This window comes from Mus caroli, chromosome 12 (genome assembly GCF_900094665.2).
Source record: "Mus caroli chromosome 12, CAROLI_EIJ_v1.1, whole genome shotgun sequence".
Lineage (NCBI taxonomy): Eukaryota > Metazoa > Chordata > Mammalia > Rodentia > Muridae > Mus > Mus caroli.
This window is the reverse complement of record NC_034581.1, coordinates 50338009-50352413: the sequence shown is the minus strand read 5'-3', so window position 1 is coordinate 50352413 and position 14405 is coordinate 50338009.

Sequence of the window (14405 nt, the reverse complement as noted above, 5' to 3'; positions counted from 1 at the left end):
GTCAGCCGACCCTGCGCTCTAGCTACACCAGTGCTGTTCCGGCCGGATGAGGCCTGTGGCCCTACTCAGGCCGGTTTCTGCTTCCCTAACTCACTCATAGACTCTTAGGGAGGTTTCCAGACTATAAAATGTTGCTTCTTTCTTTTTTATAATATCATTTTAAAAAATATTAAATTTGGGGCTAGAGAGATAGCTCCATGGATAAGAGCACTAGTTGCTCTTCCAGAGGACCTAAGTTCAGTAGCCAGCACCCACATGGCAGCTTACAACTGTCTGTAACTCCAGTCTCTTTTCTGGCCACGTCAGGTACTTCACACTTGGCAGTGCACAGATATGCATTCAGGCAAACGTTCATGCACAGAAAATAAAAATGAGTGAAAACCCTTACAAAACAGAAGAGACTTGATTCTCCACCTCTCACTCCAGGGCTTTAGCACTCATTCCTCAGTGGGTAGGGATATTCTGGGAGACTGTGGAGGTTTTAGGAGTAAGGACGTAGCTGGCAAGAGTGAGCCACTAGGAACAGGACTTTGAATATGGCTCCAAACTCAGGGGATGCCTCCTAGTCAGGCACAGCGTGAGAGAACATCTCCTGCTCCATCTTCCACAATGCGCTGAACACACTATGAAACCGTGTGAAGTAAGCAGTTCCTCCCTAGGTTGTTTCTCTCAGCCTTTGTCACAGTGACACAAAAGTACCTGACACACAGCCTTGATGGAGCCCAAGGTGGTTTTGGACTCAGAATTCTTCTCCTGCCTCTAATTCCCAAGTACTCAGGTTACAGGACTGTGTCATCAGGTTTAGCTTCCTTAAAAGAGAAAGAAAAAATTACTATAAGTGAACAAATCAAAATCTAGTGAAGTTGGCACTGAGGAATTCTGATACAGTCTGTGGTACACTTCTATAATTACAGTATCTTAGGGGAAGGTGGTTACACCTCTGTAGTTACAGTAACTTAGAGAAATGTGGTACACCTCTGTAGTTACAGTATCTTAGGGGAAGGTGGGTACACCTCTGTAGTTACAGTATCTTAGGGGAATGTGGTACACCTCTGTAGTTACAGTAACTTAGGGGACTGTGGTACACCTCTATAGTTACAGTATCTTAGGAAGTTCAAGGCCAGTCTGGACAAAAGAGGGACAAGCAAAAAGTGAATTCCCATGACAAAAACAACAAGTACCTTTACCTAGCAAACTATGATAAAGGCCTTTTTTTTTTTTTTTTTTGTTCCCCAAAGTGGTGAAGTTAAGAATTGTTTTCTTCTTAAAAGTACTTCTTAATTTTTTTCTTAATTGTGTTCCTCATAAGAAAAATTAAAATAACTAATATCTGGGTAAGATATACCTGTCTGGAATTATGTCATTTAAGACTAGGCTGAGCTCAGTAAAATAATAAAGGAGAAACATGAATTGAAATGGCAGGGGGTGGTGTACTGCAGCAAACTCTGGAGGCAGCATCCTAGGCTGCAGGAACCATTCATTCTCAGTTGTCCCTAAACTACAGTAAAATAACCCATTTCATGTGCTCATTGGAAAGATTTTGCTTTAATACAAGTAAAATGCTTAGAATGGTAACTCCACACACTATTCAGTAACTATCAGATTTTTTTTTTTTCCAGACAGGATTTCTCTGTGTAGCCCTGGCTAACCTGGAACTCACTTTGTAGATCAGGCTGGCCTCGAACTCTCAGAGATCCACTTGCCTCTGCCTCCCCAGTGCTTGGATTAACACTGTGTGCCACCACTCCCTGGCTCAGATTGCATTTACTTGTGTATGAAATCTGACTCAAGGGCTGACACCTGCACTCTCCCCCACGGCAGCATGACTCAACTTTGCTCTTTGTCTCTGGTCCAGCAAAGCATCTTTTTTTGGTATCTTAATTCCTGACTCATTTTGGTCCTGACTTGATTGTCAACATAGGCTCTGACACCTCAGTGACAACTTCTGGAGTATCACCTTGCACCTTTCTTCTGGTTCCTCCTCTACTTCCCCTACTGCAGCAGCTTGGCCCGCCTGTTCTGCCAGACGCAGTCTGGTCCTCTCTACTGTCTTCACTTTTCCCAGGCACAGCATTCCAGTCCTCACTGTGTGTGGCTCTCACAAAGAAGTTGTCATCCAAAAGAGGTAAACTTGCTGGGACTGGCGACCTGTACCTGTAATCCCAGCCTCTGGAGGGGCTGGGGTAAGAGGATCAGGAGATGCTTTCAAAACACAAATAGCAGGATATGGTCCTACACACCTTTAATCCCAGCATTTGGGGCATAGAGGCCAGGTGGTTCTCAATGAGTTCCAGCCTGTTCTGCATATGGAGTTGATGTGTGTGCGTGTGTGTGTGTGTGTGTGTGTGTGTGTGTGTGTGTGTGTGTGTATAGTCCTTTTCCCCTTTTTTATGTGGCTTAGGGAAATCTGATTCAAGTCATCAGGCTTGGAATGACAAGTACCTTTACCCATCAAGGCATCACAGTGGCCCCTGAATGTTCTTTTTAGAGAAACAGATATGATTTTTTTAAAATTGCCTAAGAACAGATAAGTCTTTTTTCCTTTTCCCCAAGTCAGAGAACAGACGAGCTAGCGAGGACACCCATCTGAAGATGAAGCAGTCATCACCATTCAGTTGGTATCTAGTATCTAAATTATAATGGCTTATAGAAAACAATACATTTTCATGAGGTTGACCTGACCAAAATTAAATATATAATCTATCAATATATAGCCACTTACAGTGGTGGCCAGTTACAAATAAACAAAGGGAATTGTCATTTTGACTACAAAAATACAAATAAACATTGCCACAAAGGGGTGATTTAAAAAAAAAATTAGTTGTTATGTGTTTTGCCTGCACATGTGTCTGTGTACCACATGGATGCATTGCCCAGGGTGGTGAGCTGTCCTGTGGGTGCTGGGAATCCAACCAACCAGGCTCCTCTGCAAGAGCAGCAGTCCCAGGGAGACCGTCATACGAGTTAAAGACCAAACACATTTGTTGAGAAGTTAATACATACCTCTTCACAATATTCTTATCCTATATTTAATGCCTGTCACTTCGAAAGACAACAAGTTGCTTGCTCTGATCCCAGATCCTGGACTTCTTCCTATAAATCACGAATCCTCACTACTGCTTGGGTTATGTTTAAGTATGTAGAAGAGTTATCATCACAGGTCTTCATTGAAAGCACACATCTTAGGTAATTGTAACTAACTAGCCTAGAAAGACTTTAGGCATAAAAATCTTTTTGAGGTTTCTTTCTGCTTTTTGTTTTTCAACAATAATCAACTCTGACAGGATACTTATCACCTGCACATACTGACTGAGGTGGCTTGTGCCATCTTGGAACATACCAACCAGAATTCAGCATTTGTGTAAAGGACAGGATAGGGTATTCATCCCTCTAGGTCCCTCAGAAGCTGGGCTCGTAAACATTTCCGGGGCTTTCCTGTTTCCCCAGCTCACCTGGATCCTCTGGTGAGGCAGGGGACCTGCCAGGACTCTCCTCAGCCCGAGAATCTCTGGGACCAGAAAGGCAGAATTAGAACTTCTGAACTTCCTCCAATGTGTTGTGTTGAGTCAGCAAGAGCCATTCAAAATGTTTTGCAAGGCCGGGTGGGGTGGGGGTGGGGGGGGGGGGGGGGGGTGGCAGGGGGGGGGGGGGGGGGGGGGGGGGGGGGGGAGGGGGCTGACTACAGAGCACAAGCAGCACAGGGCCTGGGAGCAGCTCCCCTGCCCTCTCCCTGGGAGTTCTCTTGCTTATCACCGCCAGGGGCTCATCAAGACTGGAGGCTAGGAGCCCCGCATGGTGGCGCATGCCTTTAATCCCAGCACTCAGGAGGTAGAGGCAGGAGGATTTCTGAGTTCGAGGCCAGCCTGGTCTACAAAGTGAATTCCAGGACAGTCAGGGATATACAGAGAAACCCTGTCTCAAAAAACCAGACTGGAGGCTAGGAGGAGCCCTGAGGACAGCAGCCAGAGGTGCAGGGATGCCAATAGGAAGGATGCCCATATCTCTCTGCCTGAGAGTTGTTGCAACTTTCTTTTAGAATGGTCGAAGTCGCACGGGTTTACTTTGCGAAGAAAATGAAAATGATCTACTGTAGCTGCCAAAAAAAACCAAAAACAAACAAACTCCAAAACTTTTAGATTCATATTCTCTCCCTCCCCCTCCCCCTTCCCTCCTCCTCCTACTAAGGTCTACTGTAGAACATTGACACCAAACTATCTATCTATATGTATATCTACACACACACACATATATATATATATATATATTTTTTTTTTTTTTGAGACAGTGACTTGCTACATTTTCTAGCCTGGCTTCAAATTCAGTATGTAGCCCAGCCAGGCCTCCAATGTATGATCCTTTTCGCTAAGACTCCCTAGTGCTATTATTGCAGGTGTACACCACCACCACACCCAGCCAGAAAAATAACATGCCTTCCCCTTGCAGAGATTACATTAACAAGCTGTCCTCAGGACTAAGGGCACCCAAATCCATTGTCAAGTTCAATTATTATGGGATTGAAAGGGCCAAGTCATCTCACCACTGAATTATGTATACCACTTATGACCTTTGCACTGATTCCTATACTAATTATTATTAATTTTATTCACTTATTTTTGAGACAGGATCTCACATTGTAGTTCTGGTTGACCTATAACTGGCCTCTGTTTCCCCAATGCTGGTATCAAAATCATAAGTCCTCACGCTCTGCCACAGCTTTCTTTATATTATATTTTTATTTGTTACTATTACACAATTACTATTGTTGTTGTATGCATGTATGTGGAGTATGGGGGCATGTGTGCCATGCCGCATGTGTGGAGGCTAGAGACAACTCTTGGGGCTTGACGCACTCCTTTCCGTGGGGACCTGGGGCGTGGACTCAGGTTATTAGTTTTGTACAGCAAGTGACTCTGCCCACTGAGCTCTCTTGCCAGTGAGCATTTCTTAGTTAGTTAGTTAGTTAGTTAGTTGTTTTTTTCAAAACAGGGCTTCTCTGTGTAGCTCTGGCTGTCCTGGAACTCGTTCTGTAGACAAAGTTGGCCTTGAGTTCAGAGATCTGCCTGCCCCTGCCTTCTGTGCCACCACCATCCAGCTCCTTTAATTTTTTTTTTTTTTTTAGTTTAGTTTAGTCTAATTTTTTTTGGAGACAGTTTTACTCTGTAGAGCAGAGGAATGTGGAATTCCTTATGCAGCTTGGGCCAAGCTAGAATTTACAATGAAGCTTTTGCCTCAGCCTCCCGAGTGCTGGGAAAACAGACAAGTGCCACCATCCTGGTCTCTAGAAAATGAACCTTATACAAAACTGTCATCACAGCTGCTAAGGCGGCTCAGCAGGGAAAGGCTTGCTGTGGAGCAGGGTGACCTGTGTCAGATATCCTGGATTCACATTTGCAGAACAAGATAACTGACTCCTGCAAGGTGTCCTCTGACCTTTACATGGGTATTGTGGGATGCACAGCCCTGCTTTCTTAATTAATAAATAAGTGTAAAAACTATCATTATGTTTGTCAGAAGGAAATTTGTTTAGTAAGCACTAGACACCTTTTTTAATATCACTAGACACTTAGTGATCAGACATTTAAATTAGTGTTAATGTTTTTGAACGTCAGAAAGAATTGCTAATGTCTTAGTTGTGGTTATTGTTGCTGTGATGAAACACCATGACCAAAAACAAGTTGGGAAGGAAAGGATTTAGTTGGCTTGTACTTCCAAGCCCATCAGTGAAGGAAGTCAGGACAGGAACTAAAGGGTTTCTCCTCTCAGATGACTTAAGCTTGTGTCAAGTTGACATAAAACTAGCCAACACAGTTCATTTATATTAAGGCCATTTTCCCTTTGTTGGATATTTACTCAAAAAAGACAAAAAAGGTTTACAGAGACCCCTTTCAGGTAAACAATGTAAAACCATGTTTAGGGGTCGTGAGTATAATCCAACCTTATCATATATGCTAAGCATGCATGCTGTGCAGCTTTTTCCCCAGAGTTTAGAACTTTCCATTTGGAGGGGAAACTTAAGACAGGATGTTTTTACACGTAGGTCAAACAACAGAATTTTCTAAGCGAGGGTGAAATATACCAGAGAAGTTGATTCCGACAGGAAGTAAACAATTCAAAATCGTTCAGGAAGTCCCTGAAATGGACTAGATTCAGTAGCCCTTTTACATCCCCAAGAATATTATAAACAGTAAAGATTGCAGCTCTATCTGGCAAGCTGCTTGGAAGCGCCAGTTCAATTGCCCAGAACAATGACCAGCTTAACTGAAGCTCAGAAGAGGCTCAGACCAACTGAGCCACCTGAAAAGGACACTCTTCAATTTATTAAGCTGTCTGTGTACTGTGTAGTGTGCTTCAGGTTTCCCTATTTTGTGACCTGTAATGCACGCTGGGGTGGGCTTTGGTTATGTACCTGTCTTTGTCTCATTTCTACTTCTGAAACCCCTCACCATATTTAACCCCTCACCCATACTCCTATAAGGAACTCAGTAAACTCATTGGCTTGTGAAGTTGGCCTTGTATGAATACACATTTTGGTCTGTCTGGGTTTCCTTTCTGGTGTGAGTAAGAACGTGTTGAGTCTCCATAGGAAGTCTCTCACATAACAATGCATGAGGGTTTAATCTTAGAGTTTAGTCCCTAAGGAAAAAAACAAAACAAAATTACTTGGATTATTTGTACTAGACATTACCAAAAGTCTCACTTCTCATAATGAAGGGCAAGTATATGGTAGGGCCAGATGTGGCAGCACATACCTCTAATCCCAGCACTAAAGTTGAGTCAGGCAGATGTCTGTAAGTTCAAGGCCAGCCTGGTCTATATATGGAGTTCCAGAACAACTAGGGGCTACAAAGAGAGAAAAGAGAGTGACCATGTCTAAAAAACAAAAACAAAAGAAAGTATGTGTCAGGAAGGGTCAAAACATATCTGAAGCTTAAAAACTCACCTACCAACAAATTCTATGAAAAAGTCCACTAATGGCTGTCTGACCATTGTTTCCTCTTCTGCAATCTGGGGTTAATAATGCATCCCTGACCCAGCTGAGATGAAAAACTTACATATGATAACATAATGGAGAAGTAAGCAAGCACCTTGGAAGATAGAGATGGTAGACTTGTAATTCTTGTTATAAAGGCAGTTTCCAATAAAAACCACTGTAGGAAGGATAAGAAAGACATAGCCCCAGTGTGTACAGAGCCATTATGGCAACACACACACATACACCTTACATCATTTCTTTTTTTTTTTTTTTTTTTTTTGGTTTTTCGAGACAGGGTTTCTCTGTATAGCCCTGGCTGTCCTGGAACTCACTTTGTAGACCAGGNGGAACTCACTTTGTAGACCAGGCTGGCCTCGAACTCAGAAATCCACCTGCCTCTGCCTCCCGAGTGCTGGGATTAAAGGCGTGCGCCACCACACCCGGCACATCATTTCTTTATTCAGCCATTTGTCACACTGAGAGAAAGATAGAGTGAGAATATGTGAGAATATGCATGTGTGCAGTATGTGGAGGTCAGAGAACAGCTTTCAGGACTCAGTTCTCTCCTTCTACCCTTGGAGTTCCAGGGATCAAACTCAGTCTTGGCAGCAAGTAGTGCCACGGACCTGTTAGTGGTTCCCCCAAAAACAGACAGGAGCCAATCTGATGCCACTCACAGCAGGGTCTTTATCCCATTTAAGCTAGTTTGCCACCCCCCCCCCCAACACAGGATTCTCTATAGTAAGCAGCAAGCAAGGGAGGGGGTAAGTGTGCAAGCATCTAATTGGAAAGCTACTGTGGCCTTTAACATAATTGGCTGGTGCTGCTTAACTTCTGCTTAACTTCTGCTCCCCTCTGCATTGGTGATTGTTAGACAGGGAGTAGGCTTCTAACCTAGGGGTGCAGGTTTACTGGGGGGAGTAACCTGGAGATGCTGGTCTTATTGGGGGTTAGCCTAGAGACTGGAGCTAGGCTCAGGTTTTGCTGGGGAGCAACTTGGAAATCACTGCTAGGTACCATTTTGTTAGTTTACCTGAGTTCAAACTTAGGTCAGGTTTTCTAAAATGGAGTCTGAACTTAAAAGATTTGGCCTCTCAGTACCCTTACCCATTGAACCTTCCTGATGCCCCCATAAATACCTTTAATAACACAGCCATATATTGGTAAGCCTAACACAGATGGAAATGGGAAAATCAAGGAATTTTAATTATGGGTTTGGCTTTGTTTCACACAGACGTCAGTGGAAAGTAGCCAATTCCTATAGCTCAACTTTGTTTCCTTGAAGGGATGGGAAACTAACCAGTCTATTTCTCAAATTCTGAATTGTCCTGGAGTTTTCCAGAGCAGAATTTGGAGAGTTCTAAGAGACTCGACCCAAGGGAGGGAAGGTAGCCAAAGAGCAGAGCCATTGTAGACTTTCCTGGGTATGCTGACCAGTCACAGACTGTGTGTGCTACTCTGGGCTTCCTGCCTCTACCCACATACATGTGCGTCCGCAGACTGAGACTACTAGCTGACAAATCAGAGTGTATGCTTTTAAGGGCAAAATGCATAAAACAGGTGCAAAGGTGTTGCCAGTTGTGGGTTTTTATTTCTCTGAAACTCCAACAGAAGTATGGGAGTAAAGATGTATGGTGGTTGGGGGTAGAAAACAAAGCCAGTGCGGCTGCTTGCAAGCACACGCGTGTTTTCACGTAGACACTGTATAGAAAGCCCATCCATGATGTGCGCCCATCCAGCCTTGAGCTCAACCTAAAAGAAAGGGATTACTTGTTTTGCTTTATGCCACGCTCTCCTGTTTTTCTATCTGCATCGATAACTGGGTGAGGGGCCCCCATTTCTCTTCTTTAGCTAACACCCTGTCTTAGTCAGGATTTCTATTCCTGCACAAACATCATGACCAAGAAACAAGTTGGGGAGGAAAGGGTTTATTCAGGTTACAATTCCTCCATACTGCTGTTTTTATCACCAAGGAAGCCAGGACTGGAACTCAAGCAGGCCAGGAAGCAGGAACTGATGCAGAAGCCATGGAGGGATGTTCCTTACTGGCTTGCTTCCCCTGGCTTGCTCATCCTGCTCTCTTATAGAACCCAAGACTACCAGCCCAGAGATGGTCCCACCCACAAGGGGCCTTTCCCCCTTGATCATTAATTGAGAAAATGCCTTACAGTTGGATCTCATGGAGGCATTTCCTCAACTGAAACTCCTTTCTCTGTGATAACTCCAGCTGTGTCAAGTTGACACAAAACTAGCCAGTACACACCCCTTTCACAGTGGTCATTTCCTTCCTTCTTCATCCTCTCTCTCAGTCTCTGTCTTTCTGTCTCTCTATCTCCGTCTCTGTTTCTGCATCTTTTTCTCTCTCATGATACAAGGCCTGACTATGTAGTCCTGGCTGTCCTAGAACTCAGTATGTAGACCAAGCTGGCCTGGGACACACAGAGATCTGCCTGCCTCTCCCTTCCAAGTCATGCACACCACCTCTGGCCTCTTTCCCTCTCCTACCCTTCTTTCTTTTCAAAGAGCTTATGTTTATTTTTTATTCATTCATTTATTTATGAGTATTTCTCCTACATGTGTGTACATGTACCATGTGTGTACCCCATGTCTTCAGAGGCCAGAGAAAGGAGCTGGAGTCCCTGGAACTCTAGTTAGGAATGGTTGTGAGCCACCACTGGAACCCAGGCCGTCGTTATGAACAGGAAGTGCTCTTAACCACTCTCCAGCCCTGCAGCTAGTCTTTAGAGAGCACGCCTAACTCCTTGGCTCTAATGTTCTCTCCTCACTTAGCTAGACTTTCTCCTCCTTACTGAGTCCATCTGCCCCAGTCTCATCCTGCACCAGGCTTGCTGAGCACTGCGGGGGCAAGGAGCATGGCTGTTGGAATTCCTTGCCCACCAGTTTTCTGGGGCAGGTTTGCAGTGCACTACTTCATCTTACTGTGTTTTCTGACTTCCAGACTCCTCATTTTTACAGCAGCCCCTCAGACACTTTCTATTTCACTTCCTCAAATTCAACTACTAACGTAAAGGGATGGGCGGAAACTCAGGATGTTCAGCTTGAAAATTTTTCATGTCTCAAGGTGCAAAAACAACTGGTATTTAGTAAAAATAGTACTTTGAATCTGAGTTTCAGACTCCTGGGGCTAGCCATATGCAATATAGGACCTCCTTGGAATACTGGACAGTTGTCACATCTCCCAGGGAATCATGAAATCACAGAGGGGGATGGGGAACAGCAGACACTTGGCAGGCCAAAATGTTACCGAGGGTTTTTTGGGGTGGTACAAGAATAAATTACATGAGACATTCAACACTTTATTATAAAATAGGCTTTGTGACAGATAAGTTTGGCCAACTATAGGTTAATAGTGTTGTTCTGAATATGTTCAAAGTAGGCTAAGCTAAAAGCAATGGTGTCCAGTAGATTACATGTATTCTGTGTTTAGACCAAGTATTGTCAACTAATAGTAAGTATATGGGGTGATGCCCTGTCATAACTTTAGAAGCATCTGTGTATAATTCTACTTGACGAGTTAGTGGGTCTTTTTCTTCTATCTGATGGTTATCTGTGCTGTAAAGCTCTTTCTACCCCTCCACTTTATTTGGTTTTGGGTTTTCAGGACATGGTTTCTCTGTGTAGCCCTGGCTGGCCTTGAACTCAGAGACCTTCCTGCCTCTGTCTCCCAAGTACTAAGATTAGAGTCTCCTGCTGCCACCACCTGGCTCTCTTGCTTTCTTATTTTTTCTGTTATCATCTTTCTTCTAATATATTTAATTATTTCTTTTAATTCCAGAATTATCTTATTTTTAAATAAATGTATTCTATTTTATGTGTGGGGGTGTTTTTGCTTTCATGCCTGATGCCCCATGGGCCCAAGTCAGCATCAGATCCTCTGGAACTAGAATTATAGACAGTTGTAAGCTACCAATTCTGCAAATTGAACCTACTTCCTCTAGAACATGGGTTCTCAATCCTTTATTTCCAAAAATGTTTACATTGTGATTCATAACAGTAAAAAATTAGTTATGAAGTGACAATGAAAATAATTTCATGGTAGTGGTCACCAAAATATGAGGAAATGGTTGCAGCATTAGGAAGGTCGAGAACCGCTGCTCTCTGAGAACAGCCAGTGCTCTTAACCAGTCCAGCCTCCAGATCAGCTTATCTGATAGGCTTTAAAACAAAACAGGGTCTCTCTGTGTAGTCCTGGCTAGGCTAGAGCTCTGTGTAGAACAGGCTGGCCTCTAACTCACAGAGATCAGCCCGTTTCTGCCTCCAAAGTCCTGCGATTAAAAGCATGCATGACTGTGCCCATTTTAATGGACTTTGTTTCTTCTAAGGAATACTTTTTAAGAGATTATTTTAGGTGTATAAGTGGTCTGCCTGCCTGAATGTCCATGTGCCTGGTGCCCTTGGAGGCCAGAAGGCACTGGGTCCTCTGGGACTGGAGGTACAAAGGATTGTGAACTGCTATGTGGGTGCTGGAAACTGAACCCAAGCTTTTCATTACTGAACCATCTCTTCAGTCCCCTAAGGAATACGTTTTTTCTTATTTCGGCCTACAAGAGTCATTTTAAAATCTTAATTCCAAGATGGAATTGTTCATTGTCTTTTTTGGTATAATCATCAGGATTAATATTTGGAGCTCTTGATCCATGTATACCTGGGCACTGCGTGAGTGCCTGGTGCCCACAGAGGCCAGAAGAAGGCATTGAGTCCTCTGAAACAGGAGTAACAAATAATTGTGTCATGTCAGTGTGTCATGTTGTAAAGGACCGTATCAATGCTAGCAATTGGACCTGGGTCCACTAGAAGTACAGCCAGTGCTTTTAACATTGAGCCATCTCTTCAACCCCACTATTAAATTTTTAGTAGATACAGATCAGAGTGCATTGCAAGTATTCTTCCTACCGCCCACGACTCTATGTGTGACCTGTATACCAACCCCAACCCCACTCATATTACTTGGGGGACTATTATGAACTGCTAATCTTTGTTCCCAACCCAGACTTAGTAAGTCAAAACCTGCATTTTAACAAGCCCCACCCCCAATTTACTGTACACATATTAAAGTTCGGAAGCAGTGTTCAGCAGGAACTTTCCTCTAGGGAAGTAATTCCTGACTTTCACTGAACATTAAATTCACCTGGGGGAGCTTTTGAAAGCTACTGGGGCCTGGATTCACACCCTCAGAGACTGATTTAATTGGCTGGAGGTTGGAGCTGTTGGCACCGGTATTTTTAAGGCCCCCTAATTGCATCGGGGTTGGGAGGGAGAGCTCTACAATTACAGGCTGCCATCAGGGTTCTAGTTGTTTCCAAAGCAAAAAGGATGTGCAAGTCTTCTAACGGGGTTTCCCGAGGAAACAATAGCGATCTGAGAGCATTGTGCATGACACTGTGTCCCCAGAACATCACAGTGCTTCTAACTGCCTGGCTTGGCAAGGAGCCTCACCAGTTCTTTAGTGCCCCCGATAAACGAAATTTACTTCCTTCCTGTTCATCTTTCTGTTCTGACACCCATCAAAAATGATCCTGCCTTGCCTGTTCACTCACAGATGTGTCCCTGTCTGGATGTCTGGCCTCTGTCTTAAATATTCTTGTTATAGGGACTGGAGAGATGGCCCAGTGTTTAAGAACACATGTTGGTTTTGCAGTTGGTCCAGTTTCTAGGGTGGCTCACAACTGTCTGTAACTTCAGATCCAGGTGATCTAATGCCCGCTTCTTGCCTCTGCTGCCTGCCTCTTGCCTGCACATGATACACACACATACATATGCTCAGGCGCATACACATAAAATAGTAGTCCTTAAAAATTCTTGCCATGAACCTGATATAATCTGACTTCTCTCTACTAGTTCCGGTTTAATTTCTTGTACAGTCAGAACTGCACACCCATAAATAGTTTCCAGGGTAGTCATCAGCTCCACTCACAGCTCAGCCACAGCGACACATGAAGGCAGGTTCCAGGTGATGATGTAATCAAAGAGAGCGGGTGGGTATGACTGGGACATAGCTTAGTGACAGCACTGACCTAGCATGCTCAAAGCTCTGGGCTTCATGCTCAATGAAAGGAATCCATTTTGAGTGGTACTCAGAACCTATGCTGTTTCCTAATGATCATTCTTTTCCATAAATAACCATAAGCAAACGTCTTTTATTTTGTATTTTATGTGTATGGGAGTTTTACCTGTGTGTATATACCACCACCTAGTTTAGAGATCTCTGACATTAAGATAGATATTTAATACATAGGCTATTACATGTATTTCAGTTTGGGGGCTTGTAAAATGTCAAAAGCAGACTTGGACTCAACATATATTTATCAGTTATAATACCTTTATAGTTGCCCTTTTTAATCCAGACACGATGGTACATACCTGTAAAGCCAGCACTGGGGAGGTAGTGGCAAGTGGATCTCTGTAAAATTGAAGCTAGCCTGATCCACATATCAAGTTCCAGGCCGGCCAGGGCTATATAATGAAACCATATTTCAAAGGAATTTTTTTTCCTTTTCCTGCTTGCCAACAACAGTAGAGAAGAATGATCCTGAAGATGATTATGTGATTTAAAATTCAATCCAGGGACAGTTACGAAGCCTATGTCCAGATCAGCCACAGGCAGAAAGAATGCACCTTGGAGCTCTAAGTGCTAGAGGCAGGATTCAAAGGCGAGCTTCCCCGACTTCACAGAACACTCCGCCAAGTGCTCTTTTTTCTCTTAATATTTTATGATACTGTTCTTTGAGGTAAAGCAAGCTTTCTTCCTTTTAAGCCAGCAGACTACTGCAGATTCTGACTTGAAAGCTTAGAAACCACTAACTAAAGCCAGGTGTGGTGGTGGCTTGTGCCTTTAATCCTAGTACTCTACTCAGGAGGCAGAGGCTGGTGGATCTCTTAAGTTTGAGGCCAGCCTGGTCTACAGAGTGAGTTCCAAGACAGCCAGGGCTACACAGAGAAACCTTGTCTCAAATCAAAACAAACAAAAATTTTTTAAAGAAAAAGGAGAGAAAGAATAAAAAAGAAACCACTAAGTTGTTTTTATGTTTGTCTAAATGTGTGGTGAGGGTTTTGCAAATCCTGGTGTAGTGGCTTGAGGATTGCCATATGTTTTGAGGCCAGACTGAACTGCCTGGTAAGTCTAAGTCAGCCTGGTGTACATACATGCAGGTGAATGTGTAAGACATTTATTCAGACAATCAAAAAGTAATCTGGGCGTGGTAGTGGAGGCTTTAAATCCTGGGACTGGGGAAACAGAAGTAGGTAGATCTCTGTGAGTTCTAGGACAGCCTGGTCTACATAGTGAGCTCCTGGACAGCTAGGGCTACACAGAGAGACTCTATCTCAAAAAGCAAAACCAAAAAGTAAAAACAGATATGCAAATAAAACCTGTTGCTTTCCTTTATCGAGAGGACAGTAAAAACAGAAGCAA